This window comes from Schistocerca nitens, chromosome 6, assembly GCF_023898315.1.
Source record: "Schistocerca nitens isolate TAMUIC-IGC-003100 chromosome 6, iqSchNite1.1, whole genome shotgun sequence".
In the NCBI taxonomy this organism is placed as follows: domain Eukaryota; kingdom Metazoa; phylum Arthropoda; class Insecta; order Orthoptera; family Acrididae; genus Schistocerca; species Schistocerca nitens.
In genome coordinates, this window is record NC_064619.1 from 341,169,674 (window position 1) to 341,194,078 (window position 24,405).

General features: G+C 45.5%; 1 protein-coding gene across 1 annotated transcript in view; it reads right to left on the reverse strand.

Moving 5' to 3' along the window:
- LOC126262334 (adenylate kinase isoenzyme 5) overlaps positions 1-24,405 on the reverse strand; it is a 483,860-nt gene that overhangs the window by 224,604 nt on the left and 234,851 nt on the right. The gene's annotated exons all lie outside the window — the stretch shown is intronic.

Genomic DNA, 24,405 nt, shown 5'->3' on the forward strand with positions numbered 1-24,405 from the left:
GTCCACTGCGATCATAAAAAGGTTGAAAAGCTTGTAAGGGTGTTGGAGGATAGGTTGTGCCGAGAAATAATTGTTGATAAAAAAATTCGATACTTTGGGCCGTTTCCGTGCTAATTAGTACTGAAGTTAGACAATCAGACGGCTTCGTGCATCAAATTCAAGCGGCTCACCACAGACGGTGTCGCCAAACGTTTTGTTCGTTCGGTTTCCTAAAACCGAACAAGAGAGCGATACAAAAATTGGACGTGGGACGGTAGTAAGGATCGAGCGACAGGCTGAGCACTCTCTTCAAAAATGGTTCAAATGGCTCTGAGCACTATGAGACTTAACTGCTGAGGTCATCAGTCCCCTAAACTTAGAACTACTTAAACCTAACTAACCTAAGGACATCACACACATCCATGCCCGAGGCAGGATTCGAACCTGCGACCGTAGGGTCGCGCGGTTCCAGACTGAAGCAACTAGAACCGTTCGGCCACACCGGCTCGGTGAGCACTCTGTTGCGCTTTCATCAACGCTATGAGAACAACTGACGCTAATTGTATCTGGCGGGCAGCTCGAATTTGCGGGTGCAACGGCTTAATTGGCTAATTTCAGTGCGAAGTAAATCGGAAACGGCGCAACGTATCGAATTTGTTTCTTAATTATTTTTCAGCACAACTTACCCTACAAATCGTTACAAGCTGTTCGCAATGTGCCTGACCACGATGTGATATACTGCAACAACACAAAGAATGCGTCTTCGTCCTACGCAGTTAAACCAGTTCTAAATCTCAATATTAACATGTGAAAGCGTTACACGTTTTATAACTAACGCTTTTGTCCATATTCTCAGTACTCATCCGCACGATCATGCACTCCCGTGTACGGCCAGAATCATCACAGATACGATTGTTGACCTTGGTTGGGAACCGCTTCCTCACACTACATATTCACCAGATCGGTCCCCTCTAATTAACAACTTTTCTGGTCTCTAACAACCATCAGGAGCAAAAAAAATGGTTCAAATGGCTCTAAGCACTATGGGACTTAACATCTGAGATCATCAGTCCCCTAGAACTTATAACTACTTAAATATAACTAATCCAAGGACATCACACACATCACAAGGTAAAAGGGTAAGTTTAACACAAGACTTTAAAGGGGGAACAGTCTTCTAAGGCTCCCCAAGATGGCGGACAGCCTTCACTGGCGTCTGTACTTGGTGTAGATAACACCATCCCCACTTTATTTTAACACCTTGGCACCTCAAAGTGGGCATCAAGATCTTGTCCTCTCTGGAATCAGTAAGGTCCGGCATGATGACATGAGGGTAGATCAATACAACCAACAACAATCGCAGATGCACTGGTTGGTCAGATCAATTCTAGAGATATTATTGATCATAGGCAAAACAAAAGACCATTATAATTAGAAATGGGTTAGTCAGAAGATAAGCTCATCTGGTGTTTTTACCAAAGACATCATATTATTCTGATCACAGTAGTTTGAGGTTTGTAGCGAATATTAAATAAACTTAAATTTTTTTAGTTGCCCAATTTTCAGATTTTTGAGATGGAAAGTAGATTCATGCTTGGGCAAGGCGGCTAATGCACTGCAGCCCATTACGAAAAAAAGACAGGGCAGTAGCGATAGGAGACCCAAAGTGAACATTAGTTGCGAACTGTATATCGCCTTCCATAGCCTGTGAATACACAGACCACTCATAAATGTTTGTTTACGTCCTCTGAAGGTGATAAAGATACTCATCTGAGGACAGGGAAAACTTGAATTATTTTAACGCACTAACGGTGCTTTACAGGCAATGAGTACATAAACATATGTGGATCCACGTTGAGAGTGACTGGTGTGCAGGTAAGATGGTGTTTCTGGCCGAGGTGAACAGGGCAGTAGAGGATCATGATTAAGTTGTGACAGTGAGCAGTGACGACTATCAAGAAAAAAAATGGCTCTGAGCACTATGGGACTTAAAATTTGAGGTCATCAGTCCCCTAGAACTGAGAACTACTTAAATCTAACTAACCCAAGGACATCAGACACGTCCATGCCCGAGGCAGGATTCGAACCAGCGACCGTAGCAGCTGCGTCGTTCCGGACTGAAGCGCCTAGAACCGCTGATCACAGCGGCAATCAGGGGCAAGTGTTTCATGATGCTTTTCTTAGCAACTGGCTAATAATTTCTTCGGCATAGGATTCCGACCTGAACTCTACCACGAGGATATTTTTAAAGATGGAGATTGCTGTACCAAGCAGCGTATTCGTCTTGTCATTGTGCACTATATTGTAATGTAGTGTATTTAAATACTAATGAAATAAAAATGACTTTGTACAAATGGCACGATTTTATGCACTCAACAAATACCTTGAAGCCGTGCAGGGCTGTTTACGTAAAATATTTTGCACTTTTCTTTGTATCCAGTTTCATCTGTCAACAAGACACGATCTGTTTAACACATTTTACCTCTACCATAATGGAATTTAATCTTAGTTCCCGTGCTAGCAGAAAATAATCGGGGCAGTCAACTGAAAACAAGACAGATGGAATAAAGTAAATAAACTTTTTATTAATACAAATGTAATCACTACAACTGTTAATACATTTTTCCCACTGTAAGACAAGACGATCAATCCCTTCAGGGGAACCAAGATTGTACCCAATCAAGCACTTCTTCGTCCGAAGCTAATCTACGACCACGAATGTCTTTCGTAAGGTTTCCAAAAATATGAAGATCGCATGGCCCATACAACTGCTGGCAAAGCAGTTTCGACTACGCTGCAGAAGTTTCGCTGGGAAGCCACTACACATCCACCATACGATCCCGATCTCTCCCCATGCGGTTTACATATATTTCCGTAGTCTGCCTTCTTTCCAAAACACAGTTTTGTTTCACCAGTTAAACTGGTTTCGCAATAGTTGTGACATCGTTAGAGGGTATTCCTTCTATAGCTTCTTTTGTTACAGTATATGTGCTCTGTGGCTGTCAAACAAAAGAAGTCACAAGTCTACATTAATACATCATGTCATCTACAACTGAAAGATGTTGAGGCAACGTCCGGATTGATAATTACTATTTATTTTTATTATTATTTCATTTTCTAGAATATAACTTATTCTACGCAAAAAATTTACTAAAGACATTGCCTTAACATTTCATGTTGCAGACGACATACCGTATTAAAATAGACTTGTGACGGACTTCATTCGATAGCCAAATGGTACACATTATATAATAAAAGGAGCTATGTAAGAAAAACCCACTGAAAATGCTACAACTGTGGAGAAACATGCTTGACTAATAAAATAAGATTTGTGTTCTTGCAAGGAAGTAGGAACAATTTAATTAATTAACGTCGCATGTCGTTTACTAGAAAGTTTCGAGTACTAAAGCACTAACGACAAGGAAGGCAAGCTACAGTTCAGTGTCCCTTGATGAAGCGAGTTTATTGGGAAATCGACTCTGCTCTGGCGTCCTGGCAACAGAACGGCCTTGTTGCCGCTTGCTACGCGACAGGCAGTCAGCTACTTTACGTACGCTTAGTTTCGTGTCACTCACTGGTGTAAACACACACGTCCTTACCAGACACACATGGCCAGAATATGTTGTGTTCCGCATACGGTGAGCTGTGCAAGCAGACGTCGAAAGTATGATTCGGACAGTTATGTACCGGGTGGTTATAATTAAAGTGCAGCTACTCACGGGGTTTTAGTGTGGACTGTAAGTATGGTATGGCAGCAAAACTTACTAGTTATGCTAAACGTTAATGAGGAACCGATTCACGCTGGAAAATAAATTAGTTCCCATTGTGAGCACCAGGTGCAAATCTGGCGCTGTACTCGTACACTGTTTGTATGACGATATGATATCCACACTGCCATTTGACAAACCATGACGTGAGTGAAAAGTGTGGCTTTCGAGAAGAGAGACGGTGCGTTGTTAGTGAAACTGTTTATGTGAAAGGCAGCAAGCAATTGCCGCGCGGGATTAGCCGAGCGGTCTCGGGCGCTGCAGTCATGGACTGTGCGGCTGGTCCCAGCGGAGGTTCGAGTCCTCCCTTGGGCATGGGTGTGTGTGTTTGTACTTAGGATAATTTAGGTTAAGTAGTGTGTAAGCTTACGGACTGATGACCTCAGCAGTTAAGTCACATACGATTTCACACACATTTGAACAAAGGCAGCAATTACAGTGCAACATTGAGACAATATCTCCGACTGACTGGCCTGAGGAGATGTCACTAAATACAGGTGAGTAAAAGTGCTTGTGAATCCATTACAAATGAAAACATTCCTATACTTTGAAGAGGAAGACATCCTATCCCGGTGTACGAAGCTGCAGTCGCTGTAAGTGACCACAGAGTAAGTGACCAGGCTACTGTTAGTGCTCGTATAGTGTCATGAGAATTGTCCACCCCATGGTCAACACTACGGGAAGTTTTTTCGTCTATTTTACACTAGTACCAGTAGAATATCCAGACGGTGCAGCAACTGAAATCTCAAGAGCCGCAGGAACGTTCTGAATTTGCTCTTCAGTTTCTGGCATCGCTCGAAGTTGATGGCATGTGATCGGGCAATATTCTCTGGAGTGACGGGACACATTTTACACTACAAGCTGCAGTGAATATACAAAACTATCGAATTTTAGGCTACTGTTAAACAGCGTGTGTTGCACGAGGAGTTGTGTGGATTCACAAGCACTTTTACTCTCAGTTCTTTCTTCTTTCTAGAGAATACACCCAGAGGGCCTGTCAGGTCTACCGTAAGGTCTGCATTTTGTCGAACCTCCTTGTACATGTGATACCTGTTTTGGGAGGACGCAACAGTGTGGAAACCACTGTTTTCATGCAAGATATGGCAACAGATCATGTCGCTCGCTCAGTGAAAGATCTGCTTAATTTAACCTTCCAGGAACACATTATCTCCAAAGAATTTCAAGATGAATGGCCTGCAAGATCACCTGATGTGAAGGCCCGTATAGAGGAACACGTTGCTCAGCTCCCTTGGAACTGCTGTGAGCAACTGGTGATCACGTCGTTTTACAGATTCAGCATCGTTGTCTCCGATGCTCATATTGAACAACTTGTATAAGTGGTAGTCAATAATAAAATCAACATTGTTTTACCTCTTCCACGCACAACTCGTTCCTACTCCATTACAAATGAAAACATTTATATACGTCTTTCTTGCATTCGCAGCGCCAGACTGGCACCTAGTGATCAAAACTGGAACCAATTTTTTTTCTAGTATCAGTCGGTTGTGCCTTAACACGTTAGAATATCTACCAAGTTTCGCTTCCATACGAGAATTATAGCCCACACTGGACCTTTGTGAGTAGCTGCAGTTTTAATACACTCCTGGAAATGGAAAAAAGAACACATTGACACCGGTGTGTCAGACCCACCATACTTGCTCCGGATACTGCGAGAGGGCTGTACAAGCAATGATCACACGCACGGCACAGCGGACACACCAGGAACCGCGGTGTTGGCCGTCGAATGGCGCTAGCTGCGCAGCATTTGTGCACCGCCGCCGTCAGTGTCAGCCAGTTTGCCGTGGCATACGGAGCTCCATCGCAGTCTTTAACACTGGTAGCATGCCGCGACAGCGTGGACGTGAACCGTATGTGCAGTTGACGGACTTTGAGCGAGGGCGTATAGTGGGCATGCGGGAGGCCGGGTGGACGTACCGCCGAATTGCTCAACACGTGGGGCGTGAGGTCTCCACAGTACATCGATGTTGTCGCCAGTGGTCGGCGGAAGGTGCACGTGCCCGTCGACCTGGGACCGGACCGCAGCGACGCACGGATGCACGCCAAGACCGTAGGATCCTACGCAGTGCCGTAGGGGACCGCACCGCCACTTCCCAGCAAATTAGGGACACTGTTGCTCCTGGGGTATCGGCGAGGACCATTCGCAACCGTCTCCATGAAGCTGGGCTACGGTCCCGCACACCGTTAGGCCGTCTTCCGCTCACGCCCCAACATCGTGCAGCCCGCCTCCAGTGGTGTCGCGACAGGCGTGAATGGAGGGACGAATGGAGACGTGTCGTCTTCAGCGATGAGAGTCGCTTCTGCCTTGGTGCCAATGATGGTCGTATGCGTGTTTGGCGCCGTGCAGGTGAGCGCCACAATCAGGACTGCATACGACCGAGGCACACAGGGCCAACACCCGGCATCATGGTGTGGGGAGCGATCTCCTACACTGGCCGTACACCACTGGTGATCGTCGAGGGGACACTGAATAGTGCACGGTACATCCAGACCGTCATCGAACCCATCGTACTACCATTCCTAGACCGGCAAGGGAACTTGCTGTTCCAACAGGACAATGCACGTCCGCATGTATCCCGTGCCACCCAACGTGCTCTAGAAGGTGTAAGTCAACTACCCTGGCCAGCAAGATCTCCGGATCTGTCCCCCATTGAGCATGTTTGTGACTGGATGAAGCGTCGTCTCACGCGGTCTGCACGTCCAGCACGAACCCTGTTCCAACTGAGGCGCCAGGTGGAAATGGCATGGCAAGCCGTTCCACAGGACTACATCCAGCATCTCTACGATCGTCTCCATGGGAGAATAGCAGCCTGCATTGCTGCGAAAGGTGGATATACACTGTACTAGTGCCGACATTGTGCATGCTCTGTTGCCTGTGTCTATGTGCCTGTGGTTCTGTCAGTGTGATCATGTGATGTATCTGACCCCAGGAATGTGTCAATAAAGTTTCCCCTTCCTGGGACAATGAATTCACGGTGTTCTTATTTCAATTTCCAGGAGTGTATAATCAGCCAGTATACATCGTGAGCAGTAACCATATCTCCCGAGAGTTACTTTTACAGTTGATGATTTCACCTCGTTAGACACGCTGTGTTGAGTGCTAGTAATTCCAGAAACAATTCATAATATCCATCCTGTGTTATATAAGACATTTTTTTCGTTCGCTGGGTAATACTGAGGAACTGTGTCGAACATTACATTGAGAAACTGTGTCGAACACCATCCGGAAGTCGGAAGGGCGACATACAACTTTGTCTAACGTACCTCATAACTTGTCCCTTTTGCAGAGCATGCTCCGACAGTAAGCACGCGATCTGCGCCTAGCTTATTGGCTGTTGCGCGGGAGTGGGGGGGAGGGGGGGGGGGAAGGAGTGACGAGAGGTTTAGTAGAGGAAGCAAGTTCCGTTTTTCTCGCAGCGTAATCGACATCGCATTCACGGTGATTACTGCAATGTTAAGCGTGTTGCATTCTTCTGCAGATAAGGTTGGCAAGGGGCAGGAAACTTCCATCTGCAACTTTACTCCCTGAAAAGAGCCAAGTTATGTTGTGCATAAAGTACTGCCCTCTGGACCTCATCCCAAAAAGAGCGCGCTGAGTTCAAAAGATCGCTATTTGTGGACTCTGTATTGATTCTAACAGAAGAGATTTTCGGTCTTCAAAGACGTCATACCACGTGAGAATGAAACGTTTTCCAAAGCTCTACATCAGACTAATGTCAGAGGTATACATCATCTGTCCAAAAACATCCGAGACTGAAACTTCCTGGCAGATTAAAACTGTGAGCCGGACCGAGACTCGAACTCGGGACCTTTGCCTTTCGCGGGCAAGTGCTTTACCGACTGAGCTACCTAAGCACGACTCACGCCCCGTCCTCACAGCTTTACTTCTGCCAGTATCTCGTCTCCTACCTTCCAAACTTTACAGAAGCTCTCCTGCGAACCTTGCAGAACTAGCACTCCTGAAAGAAAGGATATTGTGGAGACATGGCTTAGCCACAGCGTGGGGGGTGTTTCCAGAATGAGATGATACTGGCAGAAGTAAAGCTGTGAGGACGGGGCGTGAGTGGTGCTTGGGTAGCTCAGTTGGTAGAGCACTTGCCCGCGAAAGGCAAAGGTCCCGAGTTTGGGTCCCGGTCCGGCACACAGTTTTAATCTGCCAGGAAGTTTCATATCAGCGAACACTCCGCTGCAGAGTGAAAATCTCATTCTGGAAACCTCAGAGACTGATTGTAATCCAGGCATATGAGCGACGTTAGCACAGTAACCACGGCGGCAGTTTGAACAAAGAACTGTGAACAACAGACGCGCTTTCGACCAGTGACATGCTTGTGCGCAGTGTTAAAAAATGCTCTTGGGTTGTGTTATGAATCACAGTCGAGCAACGAAATTAACTTCACTAAATAAAGTTGAAAGGGTACAGTACCACCCGACATTGAAAATAGGTACAACAACAACATATTTTTTGTAATAATACAAAATAAATAAGTACAAATAATTTGTACTTAATACACCGAAGCCGGATACCAGTGTAGGAAAGGACGACTATTTATTTAATTGATCACATGTGCACTCCCACAAAATAAATCCCTACATCCAATTTGGTGAGATCTGCGAAATGAATGAATGTATGGTCGTCTGCTAACCGCAGATAGTGAATGTGAATATATGATCATCTTTGAGACGATCCTTTGGTCACCTTTGGTGGAACCAAAGAGATGAAATTTACCGGAGCTTTGAGCGCCTAAAATGTGGCTAACCAATGGGTAGCATGGTCTTCCCCCACCTCGACGGAGGTGCGAGCTGACCTGAAGAACGGCTATGTTTCAGCACTCTGCCGCTGTATCTTGTGTTGGTAAGACCTGTCTTAGGTGTGCTCCGTAAAGACAAAAGAGTGGAGACATGGTATGCATGTGAAATATTTAAGAGTAGTTTGGAATAATAATTTCTCTATTTAAGGAACTTTTGTGGGGAGAATTAAATGTCAGGCAGGTAATATTAAGGGGATCGTAGTAATCTTCGGAAGTGACCAACGGTCACAACGAAACCACGTGTAGCAATAAGTTGAAATACTTCCGAGTGCTTAAGTTAAGCTGAATTACTAGCGTGTGTACTATAAGTTGGAAATATTTAAGAAATGGCGTGTGCAGGACTTGAAATTAGAGACGAGTACTTCCACGTGGTGAGTACTGTGTGAGTCTCAATCTGTGTATGAGACAAAGGATAAAGAGAAGTACTCGTCCGTGGTATCAGTTGAGGACTCGCGTGTGTGATGAATATGTTCGTAATATTACTTTGCGTGTTATGTTTCCGTGTGACGCTTGATTCAAACTATAATACTCTGAGAGAGAAGCAAGGTGAGTCAGCCGTCTATCCAGCAACGCCACTTGGATTGCATTGCACAGGAAGACGTGCATATAACCTCCAGAGTCCATAGTAGGAAAGAAAAGTTACGAAGTGGGGCAGTGCCGTGTGAAACTGGGATAAATACTAATTGAAGTGGGAAAGCTGAAAGTGATGTGATTATAACGTTGTGACTATTCTTTGTATTGTATGTTGCCAGTGTGATGTATTTCATGAAATTTAAGTATGTGTGGTTGGCATGGGAGAGTAACAAGATAGTTTCAGAGGGAGTGGGTTATGCATGTTCCTTTTTGTACCACTCGGTCTGGAGGAAATTTTCGTGATGATGGGTGTGAGAGTCGAAGTGTGAGATATAGCAAAAGATCCACCATCCTATCCAGTAAGTGCACTGTAGCGTTAAGTAATTACGAGACCATAAGATAGAGAATCACCAATGTAAAGCCATGCCCACTGGGCGGAATTTCTCATGTGTTATTGTTGTAGGTTATAGAATTTGTGTGTTTAGGTTATAGAATTTATCGGAATAAATAAGATAGTGAAAAGAAAAAGATTGGTGGCCTTTTCCTTCGAATAGTATGTTGTCATGATACCCAGGATTTATAATGTGTGCGCCATTCATATTCAGTGCGATGGCCACGTGTTGATCAAAGCCGTTAAATAAGAAAGAAAATGTGGTATTTCCAGTGCGTAGTGAACAGTCAGAGTTGTGTAAATTACTAATAGTGAGATGTGCGTTTCCGTTTCCGTTGCATAATATTCAAACAGGAGAATAACTTGTAACTTAATTGTGAATACTAGAGTTCATGTTACTCGATAAATAAGAATGAATCCACTCGCTTGGCAGACCACTCATCTTGCAGGCCTGACTGCTTGATGCCACAGTGTGAGCAAGGCATGTGGGTGCCTCTCAAAGTCTTCAATATTCTCCAGGATGTTTTGTAGAAGAGAGAAGTGTGTGCGAATTTCTTTGGGCACACCTTGATTCCTGCATAAAAAACACGATGCAGGGATGCCTGGAGCGACTTGTTGAAATGAAAAAACGGGGACAATATTTTTCTGAAAAATGTCATAACGGGTGATAAGACTTGGTGCAATCAATACGAAACAACTACAATACCACAAAGTGCAGAATGGGTCACTGATGGTTTGCCGAGACCGAAGAATGTGCGAATGTGACGCACGAGTTGAGCATCACAAAGAAGGATTTTTGTGACAGTTTCAGATGGTTATTTGGCCGTTCTATGTGTTTCACTCCAGTAAAGGAAGACTATGTTGAACATCTAAGGCATTAAAATCACCCCTCCTCTTTTCTCTATTGTTTTTCTCAGTCCAGTTAGAAACTAAGTGGACTGAAGGGATAGGTCTACAACCATACGACAAACTGCTGAGAGAATGGGAGCAAGTTCTTCCGCAAAATCTATGCAGTATCGCTCAGGAACCTCATCGGATTCAGCTGTCTTTCTCACATTGAGCTACTGTAATAGTGGTAGTAGTAGCAGTAGTAGTTTTATCTATCAATGGATCTTGCACATGCACATGCCATGAGACTGGTTGGCTGGTTGGTTGATTTTTTTTGTGGAGGGGACCAAACAACGAGGTTATCGGTCCCATTACATTAGAGAAGGAAGTGGGCCTTGCCCTTTCAAAGGAACTATCACGACATTTGCCCGAAGCGATTTAGGAAAATCACAGATAACATAAATCAGGATGGCCGGACGTGGATTTCAACCGTCGTCCTCCCGAATGCGGGTTCAGTGTCCTAACCATTGCGCCACCTCACTCGGTTGAGCCGGCCGGTGTGGCCGTGCGGTTCTAGGCGCTTCAGTCTGGAACCGCGTGACCGCTACGGTCGCAGGTTCGAATCCTGCCTCGGGCATGGATGTGTGTGATTTCCTTAGGTTAGTTAGGTTTAAGTAGTTCTAAGTTCCAGGGGACTGATGACCTCAGATGTAAGTCCCATAGTGCTGAGAGCCATTTGAACCATTTCACTCGGTTGATATTGTAGCTTAAGAGAAAAACAATGTATACAGCCATTTATATAAGCTCACCGGACAAAAAATTAGTCGCCTCTAGAGAAATCATTACAACCATCAATTAATACCGTGTTATTCAGTCCCCGTAATTGACAGCCTCATGGATTCGGTTAGGAAGTGAGCCCACAAGGTTGGCAGATACGTAGCATCCAGTTTCAGCCACTCTCTGAGGATCTGATCGAGCATTTCCACCAAATTCCTGGGATGTTGGAGTCGCCGTTTTACCCCCTGTTGCCGCGCGGGATTAGCCGAGCGGTCAAGGGCGCTGCAGTCATGGACGGTACGGCTGGTCCCGGCGGAGGTTCGAGTCCTCCCTCGGGCATGGGTGTGTGTGTTTGTCCTTAGGATAATTTAGGTTAAGTAGTGTGTAAGCTTAGGGACTGATGACCTTAGCAGTTAAGTCCCATAAGATTTCACACACACACACCCGCTGTTATAGCATTTTCCGCCGACTTTATATGCGGTGATGTGATTTTGCAGGCTAGTCGAGATGTTGTACGATGGGGGAGTGCTCAGAAAATCAGTCTCACATTCTTCTAACCCGATAAACTTTGCTGCTGTCGTCTTTATGTGCCCGCATAAGCAACGGCATCTTGCGAGGTTACAAACTCCTAATATTGATTGCATGCAGTTTTCGACGCAACGTGCTTCCGCTAAAAGATTGTGATGGACATTCATTCACTGCCTGCGGCAGTTTTTGTCACGTTTGAAAACTATTTTGACTCACAAGCCGTGAAACGCATCTCCTGTCGCTCTCGTTCAGGACTTCTTCCGCCCACAGTTCTGTCGAAGTGTTTCTTACTCACGCGTGTTACACCACTGCTTGTATACAGTCCAACGCGAAACACCAGCAAACCTCTTTTATTTCTATTTCGGTAGGGTTTCCGTCGACATCGAAGTTAACAGCAAATCCAGCAGCTTCACACACTTCATTGTCAAGGGGACGGCCAAACACGAATGTTTCTTTGACACTCTGTCACGTCCTTAGATTAAACCATGTTTATGTACAGTGTCCGATTGAAACAAAAAAGTCTCACGTAGATGAAGTGCACATACAGTTGAGCATGTGATTCGATCGCTGCGCGTCAGCTTAACTATTCATCTGCGCGTGCGCACTGAGATGACAATTTTTTTTTTTTTTTTTTTGTCCGGTGAGCTTACTTACATGACTAGTCTAGCGAGCATGGGAATCATGCTGTAATTTGCTTGACGTGATTTAACGAAATCGCGGAAAACTTAAATCAGTCGATTTTCTATGTTGTGATTATTTATAGCAATATTTGTCAGCAAGGCATTCGTATGGTGACTGAGCTACAGATACTTACGTAGCCCATACGCCGCTGTACAGTGAATGACGAAAAGTTCTGTGTGCCATTATCAGTTATTCCCATCCCTGTGTCGCTCTCAATTGGAGCGAGGTAAAAACTGTAGGCTATATTCCTCTGGACTTAACCCAGAACAGGCTGTATTCTAAACAACTACAACAACAAAAGATTTCGTACAAACTTTGCCTGTTTTACACGTGACATATTTTACCAATATAGACTTGTGGCTGATTTCATTTGACAGCTATAGGGCATACATAAGGTATAGAGCATAAAAATTAAGGATAAAAGGAAAACACTCTTTACATGCTGCAGCTGTGGAGAAATTGGTTTGAGAAATACAACAGCTGTGGAGAAATTGGTTTGAGAAATACAACAGAAATGTGTTCTTGCAAGAAGACGCACACTTTTTTTTTCATTATAATTTTCTGCAAGCACGGAAACAGAGCTTCAGTTCTGTTACGATATAGGTAAACTTTGTTAAAAATACCAGGGTGTGTTGACAGAAGACCTTCGAAACAAAGGTCAGAACATTCTCTGTAAACAGTGCTGCAGAACTTCAACGTATTTAAAGAACGGTGGCATAGCTCGAAGAGAACCGACAACCGCCTGCTATTGTACTGCCATCTCTGAAGGTCCCCAGGCCCCCCACTTTCTAAGCGGCGGACACGTGGTATAGTTAGCACAGGTTGTGGCAGGGCAGCTAAATCTACTCGCCCATGGTCTCTGCCAACAATGCGACTTTGTCAGTCAACAGCTAAGATACACTCTCGAGTCACAGTAATGTGACCATCATTCAATAGCCTGAATAACCACTTTCTGCAGCGCGGAACGCTGCGAGACGAGTCTTTGAGGTCACGGAAGGTACGGACGGGGATGTGGAGCCTTGCCGACTCCAGCACCGTGGTCAGCTGGGCTAGGGCTCTCGGTTGAGGGTCCATGCCGCGAACAGCATGATCGAAAAGGTCCCACAGATTTTCCATTGAGTTTTAAACTGGGAATTTTGGTGGCCACGGAATACGATAAACTCATTCTCGTGCTGTTTGAATCGTGCTCGTACACTGCGGTATGCGTGACGCGCTGAATTGTCCTGCTGGTAGATGCCGTCGTGCCGATGAAAAAAAAATTGCGTCTATGGGTGTGCATGGTCCCCAACAATAGACGCATACTTGTGTTAATCCAGTGTGCCTTCCATAATGACAAGATCATCCAGGGAACGCCATGAAAACATTCGCCAGACAAAAATGTTCCCTTCTGCGTCCTAGACGCTTTGCTTTCAGACGATTCATGCCATACACACCAACAACCATGGAACATAAAACGTGATTCATCTGAAAAGGTCACCGGCCTCACTCAGTGGATGCCCAGTTGGCGTACATATTCCAACCTTCTTCGCGGATAAACAGCAGTCAGCGTGGCTGCTTGACCAGGGCGCCTTCTGCAGAGACCCACACGCAGCAATCTTTTTGCTGAATGATCTTTGGGACACTCTTTTGTTAGCCCCTTGGTCCATCTGGACGGTCAGTTGCTCAACATTTACACGTCTATTCGTCCGTACAACCGTCGTTCAACCCTGTCAAATGGTTCAAATGGCTCTGAGCACTATGGGACTTAACATCTGTGGTCATCAGTCCCCTAGAACTTAGAACTACTTAAACCTAACTAACCTAAGGACATCACACACATCCATGCCCGAGGCAGGATTCGAACCTGGGACCGTAGCAGTCGCGCGGTTCCGGACTGAGCGCCTAGAACCGCTAGACCACCGCGGCCGGCTCAACCCTGTCACCTATGGCCTGGGGTACACCACAGTTGCGTCGGCGTTTGATTTTAGATAGCGCCAGTTTGCCATGCGCGGTATACCTCAACCACGACGGCACGCGAACAGTTTTCAAACTTAGGCGTTTCGGAAATGCTTCCACCCATGACCCGAAAAATTAGTTCAAATGGGTCTAAGCACTATGGGACTTAACATCTGAGGTCATCAGTCCCCTAGACTTAGAACTACTTAAACCTAACTAACCTAAGGACATCACACACATCTATGCCCGAGGCAGGATTTGAACCTGCAACCGTAGCAACAGCGCGGTTCCGGACTGAAGCGCCTAGAACCGCTCAGTCACAGGGGCCAGCCCATGGCCCGAAAGCTAATGACCACGCCCGTTAGGACGTCAAGGACGTCAAGGGATAAGTCCTTGCAGACGCACTATCCTCTGTGCCCGCGGTGGCTCAGATGGATAGAGCGTCTGCCATGTAAGCAGGAGATCCCGGGTTCGAGTCACGGTCGGGGCACACATTTTCAACATGTCCCCAATGAAGTACATCAACTCCTGTTTGCAGCTAGGGTGTCCATTTAATTATCAAATGAGCTGCGTGGTCATCCACGGTAACTGTTCTTTCGGGAACAGATACTACCGTCATATATATAAATAAAAAGTTTGTTCTTAAAAACTTGCCATTGCGTATTATTTCAGGAAATTCTTTATAGTCGTCACTGCTCACTGTCATAACTTAATTATGATCCACTTCTGCCCTGTTCACCTCTGCCAGAAACACCATATTACCTGCACACCAGTCACTCCCAACCGTGGATATAAGCATGTTTATGGTCTGTATGTCTTCATACATTGAATGTACTCATTGGGTGTAAAGCACCGCTAGTTCGTTAAAATAATTCAAATTTTCTCCGTCCTGACATGAGTATCTTAATCACCTTCAGAGGACGTAAACAAAGAATTATGAGTGGTCTGTGCATTCACAGACTATAGAATGCGATGTACAGTTCGCAGCTGATGTTCACTTTGAGTCTCCTATCGCTACTGCCATATCTTTTTTTTTTTTTCGCAATGGGCTGCAGTACATTAGTCGTCTTGCCCAAGCATGAAACTACTTTCCATTGCAAAATATCTGAAAATTGGTGAACTAAAAAAAATTAAATTTATTTAATATTCCCTACAAACCTCAAACTACTGCAGAATAATATGATGTCTTTGGTAAAAATACCAGATGAGCTTATCTTCTGACTAACCCATATCTAATTATCATGGTCTTCTCTTTTGCCTATAATCAGTAATGTCTCTAGAATTTATCTGAACAACCAGTGCATCTACGATTCTTGTTGGTTGTGTTGAGCTACCATCATGTCATCATTCCGGACCCTACTGATTCCAGAGAGGACAAGTTCTTGATGTCCACTTAGAGATGCCAAGGTGTTAAAATAAAGCCGGCCGGAGTGGCCGAGCGGTTCTAGGTGCTACAGTCTGGAACCGCGCGACCGCTACGGTCGCAGGTTCGAATCGTGCCTCGGGCATGGATGTGTGTGATGTCCTTAGGTTAGTTCGGTTTAATTTGTTCTAAGTTATAGGGGGCTGATGACCTCAGATGTTAAGTCCCATAAGGCTCAGAGCCATTTGAACGATTTTTGTTAAAATAAAGGGGGGATGGTGTTCTCTACAACGAGTACAGACGCCAGTGAAACCTGTCAACCATCTTGGGGAATCTTAGAAGACTGTTCTCCCTTTAAAGTCCTGTGTTTAACTTATCTTTTTACCTTTAATGCGTTTGCGTTGACTTGACAGTCAGTTCTAAGTAAGAGCTTTGAAGCATAATACTTCCGTGGATGAATACTCACCATGAGACATTTGCAAGCTTATTTCTTGAACGCTAATTCTAGCTTGTCTTACATGGTGAACATCGCGGCAACACAGGCCAACGTTTTACTCCTGTTTCAAGTGATATCGAAGTGCAGCACCACAGTACGAACACTTTACCAAACTCACCAATATGGTGGAGGCAGGCTTCACTATTTTGGCGTATGGGCGTCTCCCTATATTCTAAGCATCGTGGTCGATGCGGATATATTGGCAATATCTTTGACAGTTTTTACTGGTATATGCTCTCTGAAAATCTGAAGGTAGCGGGGATGAAAACAAACGGAGCATAGAGTTATATACAGCTTACACAGTAACCATGGCAGTTCAAAAAGTCGAAGGACATGAAACAGAGACAGTCGAAAAGTAAAGTCAATTTCTTAAAAAGAAAGTTTCAGTTAGGAAAGCAACATTACAAGCAACATAAACTATCTATCTCTTCAGGCTTTCCCGGCGATCTAATGACATCTTAGGTTGTCGGGTGTTCTGCCGGATATCAGCGTCGTACTTGCACAATATTTCGGTCACGTAGCTCGTAACCTTCATCAGGTGCGACCTGAGACTGCTCCTCGAGTGGACCTGGTCCAGTATTTATGCCTATGGCCTTCCCCCTCCACCAACGGCTGCAGGCGCTTCCTCTGTGGTCCGCACCCATTCCCTGCGACCTGCTGGAGCGTTGCTGCTCCGTTTTCCGTCCGCTGCGGTTCTAGGTGTTCCCTCTGCGGTCCGCGCCCACCAAACCCGCTCCTGGGGGTTTCATCTACGGTCTGGGGTACCAAGCGTCCCCCCTACGGTCCGCGCCCGCTCACCACGACCTGTTGGAGAGTTGCCGCTCCGTTTTTCGTCCGCTGCGGCTCTGGATGTTCCCTCTGCGGTCCGCGCCCACCAGTCCCACTTCTGGGTGTTCCATCTTCGGTCTGGTGCGCCTGGCAGTCCGTCAGGGGCTCGTTTTCCATCTCCATGTCGCTGGTTCTTCTGTTTGTGTAGTGTTGCAGCTGGGCCCGTTGCTCCTTTAACAATTCCAGAGCCAGATCCCAGGCTCTGCTTAGCTGGTACCCTGTGTCACGGTTCATAAGATCGTCAGCCATTTTAATTTCTATCGATTCTCTTATAACACTGTCCCAAAATCTGGGTGTTTGTGCTAGAATGTTGGTATCCTCATACTTCATGGCATGATCTAGTTCTAGACCGTGTTCAGCAATGGCTGACTTAGTCACTTGTCTTAATCTAGTGTGCCTCTGATGTTCTTTGCACCTGATCTCCACAGTTCTTGTCGTCTGGCCAATGTAGGACATGCCAGATTGACAAGATATATTGTAAATCCCTGGTTTTCGTAACCCCAGGTCGTCTTTGACACTCCCCAGCAGTCCCCCGATCTTGTTGGATGGACAGAAAACACACTTGATATTGTGTTTACGGAGGATCCTACTGATTCTGGCAGAAATAGAGCCAGCATAGGGCAGATATGCCACCTTCTTTGCTTCATCTTGGTCTTCTTCAGGAACTTGTGGTATAGTGGCTGGTTGGAGTGCCCTCTCAATTTGTCTGTCCGTGTATCCATTCTTGGAGAAAACTGTTTTGAGACGTTCTATCTCTATAGGTAGATTCTCTTGGTCTGACAGGGCACGTGCTCTGTGGACCAAAGTCTTCAGAACCCCATTCTTCTGTGCAGGGTGGTGACAGCTGCTGGCCTGCAGATATAAATCAGTGTGTGTTGGTTTTCGGTACACACTGTGGCCAATTGATCCATCTGCTTTCCTCTGGACTAGTACATCCAGAAATGGCAGCTGGCCATTCTTCTCCAGTTCCATGGTGAACTTGATATTAGGGCGGCATGAGTTAAGATGTTCAAGAAACTCATTGAGCCTGTCCATCCCATGTGGCCAGATCACGAAGGTGTCATCCACATACCTAAAGAAGGATGTGGGTTTAAATGTGGCTGTCTCCAATGCCCTCTCCTCAAAACTCTCCATAAACTGTGACGAATCTGAGTGGCATACAGTTTGATGATACAACCTTAAAGGTACTCAGCAAGGGTCTCAACTTTGCTACGACCCCAGACCGTAGATGAAACCCCCAGGAGCGGGTTTAGTGGGCGTGGACCGCAGAGGGAACACCTAGAACCGCAGCGGACGGAAAACGGAGCAGCAACGCTCCAGCAGGTCGCAGGGAATTGGCGCGGATCACAGAGGAAGCGCCTGCAGCCGTTGGTGGAGGGGGAAGGCCATAGGCATAAATACTGGACCAGGTCCACTCGAGGAGCAGTCTCAGGTCGCACCTGATGAAGGTTACGAGCTACGTGACCGAAATATCGTGCAAGTACGACGCTGATATCCGGCAGAACACCCGACAACCCAAGATGTCATAATCTATCTACATAATCTCCTTGAACCTCTACGCATATCTTGACCGTTTTCTTTGTCATAGATGTACAAAGACACAAAGATTGCAGAGATCTTGGATATTGTAGGTTTAGAAGCTCCGCCACAAGTGTCGTGAAGTACCACGTAATTGCTGCCGCGCGAATCGGTCGGCTGAATAGTACAAAAAATGCAATAAAAACGGCCGGAAAGACAACGAAAGTGAGTTCTGTTGGACACCCACGTCGTCACTGTGGCAGCTGCTTCTCACTGCCACCGACACTGGTCTCTGTTTAAGACATGATCCCGTTCTGTTGGGCTCTGCTGAACACGTCGTATCGCCCTGCTCTACTGCCACAGGATGACCTCAAGAGCAGAGCTGCATTACAGGTTATCATACTGTAATGTCTCTTGCAGCGGTCTCTCCGAGATATTTTCAGAAATTTTTATAAATTATATAACTCAGTACATATCTCGAAATATCTCTTATCTTACCGATTCCTAAACTTTAATATACGATGATGATCAATGCAAAGTAATTTCAAGCCCTATTATTCCTTGGAGCGTGCATTTACTCCATGGAATAGCTTCTCTGCTATCTATGTTTTCTCTTATGAAAAGAATGATTGAGATCTTGCGGATTAGCCGTGAAAGAACGAAGACGTATATGTATGTATTGTTGAGCTAGTCGTCATCTTGATGAGATTCTGAATGAGAAGGAATTTAATACATGAACTAAACTAAAGTAAGTGTATTCGCGTATTATTTAACTGATTATTATTGACAGTGTCTGCTTACTACGCTGTGTTGCACGGGATCAGTGGGGAACGTCTGATTTACATTGGACGAACCTGCCGTTTTGTATGCTCAAGATATCCAGTTCATTACTTTCAATAAATAGGCTAACACAGTCTTACCAGCAGATCTCCGGTCTTCCCCATGTGATCACCGAAAGTTAATAATTATTACAAATGTTTTCAGGAGATCGACTGACAATTTTCGTCGCATCGAGATTTCGAAATTGCTTCACTGCCTTATGGAATTTAAGTTAAGCTCAATTTAATCAGGATAGAACAGTATTGAGTGTGAATGTGATAAGCCTGCTTTGTGAATGAAAATTCCCTTAATATACGCATGTTTTTTACTATCCTCATCAGTGAAGCTAAATCAGGCCGGTGTGAGAGAGGTTTTTAAATTTCAGATCCCACAAAAAATATTAAAATACGTAAACATTTCTCTGTGTATTTGGGGTGCAGTGGCATAGGTCGTGAGGAGCGCTAGTGGGAGTTGTTCGCGTCATATCAGGTGTATCTCGCCATGTCACTAATCGTGCGGCCAATCTTTGGTAGACTGTGAACTTCTGGAACTTCAAGTGTCAGTTACTTCTGCTTCGTCTACTTTGCTAAGGACTTTATTTTCGTATACAATGATCTGGTATTTTAGATTGTATTTACGTTTAATAAGCAGTCCATAATGTAATTGTAAAAGTGCTTATTTATCGCTGTAAATCACAGGATGTTTAAAAAGAAACTATTCATTGGAAAAGGTACGTTGCAAGTAACATCGTTTCTCTACATAGTTTCCTTCAATATCTTTGTATTTGCTCCACCAATCGCGCATCACAGAGTGGCCCAGAAATGTTGCGACAAACTTCGAGGGGTTGTAGGGGGTGTCTTGAGGAACAAATCAAGGACAGGAACCCGGATCCGATAACGTCATCCGACGACGCTACACAGCGTTGAAGTTATAGGAGCCGGCCCCTGTCGCTAGGCCACCCCTTAGGCAGCGAGTGTGACTCTGTACGCTCACGGATCGTGGGTGGAATGTCTCTCTTTGTTGTTTGTTCAAAAATGGCTCTGAGCACTATGGGACTCAACTGCCGTGGTCATTAGTCCCCTAGAACTTAGAACTAGTTAAACCTAACTAACCTAAGGACAACACAAACATCCATGCCCGAGGCAGGATTCGAACCTGCGACCGTAGCGGTCTTGCGGTTCCAGACTGCAGCGCCTTTAACCGCACGGCCACTTCGGCCGGCTATTGTTTGTTATTCAGTGATCGCGACTGATTGCCACGATCGCCAGTGGAAAAGATGGAGCTACCTGCTGCGTAGACAGGAATTGTGCCAACGGCCTTGCCGCAGTGGTAACACCGGTTCCCGTCAGATCACACAAGTTAAGTGCTTTCGGGGTGCGCTCAGCCCTTGTGAGGCAAACTGAGGAGCTACTTGACTGAGAAGTAGCGGCTCTGGTCTCGGAAACCGGCATATGGCCGAGAGCGCGGCGGGCTGACCACATGCCCCTCCAATCCGCATCCAGTGACGCCTGTGGTCTGAGGATGACACGGCGGTCGGTCGGTAACTTTGCGCCTTCATGTCCTGTTCGGGAGGAGTTTGGTTTTTAGTTAGGCATTGACTCCTAGGAATGCGATGCTCTGTTGCGTTTATAGATGATGCTTTTGGATACAGGTTTCGATTTACAGTTCATTTTTCTCCTGTATACCGAAATATACTGGAGATTTTAAAGGGCTCTTGGAGTAAGATAAACTGCAGATGGTAACCCATGTCAGAAACCGTCACCCACCGAGGCAACAGAGCATCGCATTTATAAGAGACTAGGCCCCTCTGCGCAGCAGCTAGCCCCATCTTCTCCACTGGCGATCGTGACAATCAATCACGATCACTGAAAAACAAACAAACTTGCGCGACGTTCTGCCTGTTGTCCGTCAGCGTAGAAAGTCGCAATTACTGCCGAAGGGGTGGCCTAGTGGGCAGTGGCCGGCGCCTCTAGCCTCGATGGATGACGTTACCCGACACGGGTTCCTATCTTCGATTTGTTCCTCAAGATACCTTCTACAAGCCATCGAAGGTTGTCGCAACATTTCTAGTACACCTTGCATATTTCCCAACGATAGAGAGACGCCCTGAATGTGATTTCGACTTTTGCAAAGGGTGTCGTTTGTGTTTGGCCGTCATTCGGCGTAGTTCCTAACGAGCAAAAATTAATTCTGTCCTGCAAGAAGCTTTCTGGCGTGCACCGCCTCCACAACTTTGTCATCCGATGACAATTTTGATTCATTAAGCTGCTGTTTTTCATCATATCAAAACGGCGAGAATCAGTTATGGCTGTTCAGGACTATACGCTGAGTGCTCAGGCAGCTCAGAACCTAGATTCTGGATGTCCTGGATTCCATTCCCATCTGCATAAGGGCGTGCTTCTCATTAATCAATCACATCTCCCCTCTTCGTTTTGATCATGGGTATCATATCTCGTAGTGCCTCGCAGTAGCTATCAGTGTTCATTATTTGAGATTTAGGGGGGTTATAAATCGATAACGAATATTTCATATTCCAAAACACTCCTCACGTCAACTCTCTTGCAGAAGCTTGGTTTTTGAACTTTGCTGCTGAAGGCGAGGATTGTTGTTTCCAGACAGTATTACGAGTATTCCGCCACTTCCTTTCTGATTCGAAATGATGGACCTACGTCTCATCAACGATTGCTTTGCAGCTGAGAAAGTCTTCAAATTCCTCTTAGAAACCCCTTTAATGCGATTTCGACATTTCCAGACGTTCCTGTTTGCGGTTGTCAGTTGACGTTGTACCAAACGAGCACAAACTTTGTGATAGTTTAGAGATCCATGGACGATTACAAATACTGAAACACAGCTGATGTTCATCTCGTGCGTAAGAGCATCATTTCTGGCGTGCTCATCACTGCAAATCATTCGCCCAGCTGTATCAATCTTCCTGTCCGTTTCCAGAGAGAATGGCCAACCCTAAAGTTCCTCACCAAACATACACATAAACTTTTAAAGCAATCTTCCCGCTCGTAATTTTTTTCGTTTATTGAGATAGCTGCCACCATATTGCAGCTGCTTTCTGTGAATTATCTCCGCGGCTTCAATCCTTTCAGAATACAGAACACGAAATAAACTCCTCACTTCTTTCTTGATGTATAATACGGACAACGGATACTGAACCAATAAAGGGAAAGCACAAGAACAAAACTGAGTTTAGGGCATGTCATCGTTGAGTCACTGCTGTCAGCTTATAGAAAATGGCAGCATGTCGCGAAATAGCTTACTTATTACGTGGAGTGACGATCGAGGCAAGTCATATGGGTCATAGCATATCGGAGATTACACAAACATTCCGGTTTCCGAGGTCAACTGTGTCCAGGATCCTGCTCCATTACTACAGAATAAATGTTTCCACACTTCTGAAATACCGTACAAGCGAACAGACGTCACGTCGATTCCACAGAGCCACACGAGGCCGGTAATGGTTCATTCTGAGTTACATCGCCATCGATTTTAATGTGGTGCGTGAGAAACCCATTTCTAGCAGGACTGTACAGAGACATATGCTTCAGCAGTCAACACCGTCTCGTTGAGACCTCGACACAGAACTCAACGTATGGCAGGTCCCGCGAACATCTTCACTGGGTCATGGTCAGGGGCGCTGTATAAAATAGTTCTATGTAAAACATTTTCAATTGTATCGAGCTGATAAGTATGTAAGAGTGTGGCATACGGATCCTGTATGCCAACAAGATGCGCCCACTTAGAAGATGGCTCATTTAGGAACTGGGCTGTGTTAACATGGTCATAATAAGGCCCAAATGTCTCGCTGGAAGGACCATTCACAGATGTGAACATTCTTGCAGACCACCTGCACCCTTTTCTAGCATTAGAGAATCCCAATGGAGAATCCATGTTTCAAGAGGATAATGTCACATGTTGCTGCAGCACGCACGTGTTTCCACGAACACTCCTGTGAATTCACGACTACAGTTTGATCTCGCATCTCGCATGTCGTCAATACCTATGCATGCTTGGTGGGCTCAGCATCAACTGCACAAGAAAAATTGTAGATAACACTGAAAGATTTATGCAATATTATCTCTCCAGAACAAGTCCAACACTTTGTAGAGTCCATCCTTCGCTGTGTTACATCAGTTTTGAGCCCGCAACACAGTATGGGTAAGTTCTAGAGGCGGAGGTGCAGTACATAGGGCTTGGCTGTGTGTGTCTCACTGTTACCAATGGCGTGCTGCTGTGGCAGGAGCATAAAAAGCGTAGGGCACGCAACACAGACAGGGTGCAGTAGAATAGGGCGAGGGCGTGTGTGTCTTACCATTAGCAGTGACGTATTGCTGTATTAGATATGTAACACAATGAGAGGACATTACAGAGACAGGGGTACAATGGAGTAAGGTTAAGCTACGTCTTACAGCTGCAACATGACGCATTGCTGAGGACGTTACAGAGGCGAGAGTACAGCACAATGGGACTAGGCCATGTGTTTCGCACCGTTAACAATGGCGTACTATGGTATCTGGTCTGTAACACAGTTCAGGGAACGTTACAGAGACAGAGGTGAGGTACATTAGGACTAATGTATATGTGTCTCATCATTACCAATGCTACAGCAGGTCTATAACACAGTGCAGGGAACGCTGTAGAGAGAGGGGTGCACTGTAGGAGGCCTAGGACACGTGACTCTTACAGTTACCAATACCATCCTCCTGTACTAGTTCTGTAACACAGCGCAGTGGATGCTAGGGAAACAAAGCATCAGTAGATTATGGCTAAGCCATGTGCATTTCATCGTTACCAATGGTGTACGGTTGTAGCAGGTCTGTAACGCGATGTTCGGGAAGTTATAGTGACATAGTGTAGAACAGCGCTAGATCACGTACGTCACACCGTTCGCAATGGTGTATGCTGTAGCATGTCCATAACACAGTGCAGGGGTTGTTATAGGAGTAGGGATGTAGTGAGTAAGGCTAGCCTGCATGTGTCTCACTATAACCGATGTCATAGTTCTGTAATAGGTCCGGAACCAGTACAGAAGGCACTACAGAGACGTGGCTGCATTATAATACGGGTAGGCTGAGTGTGTCTCACCA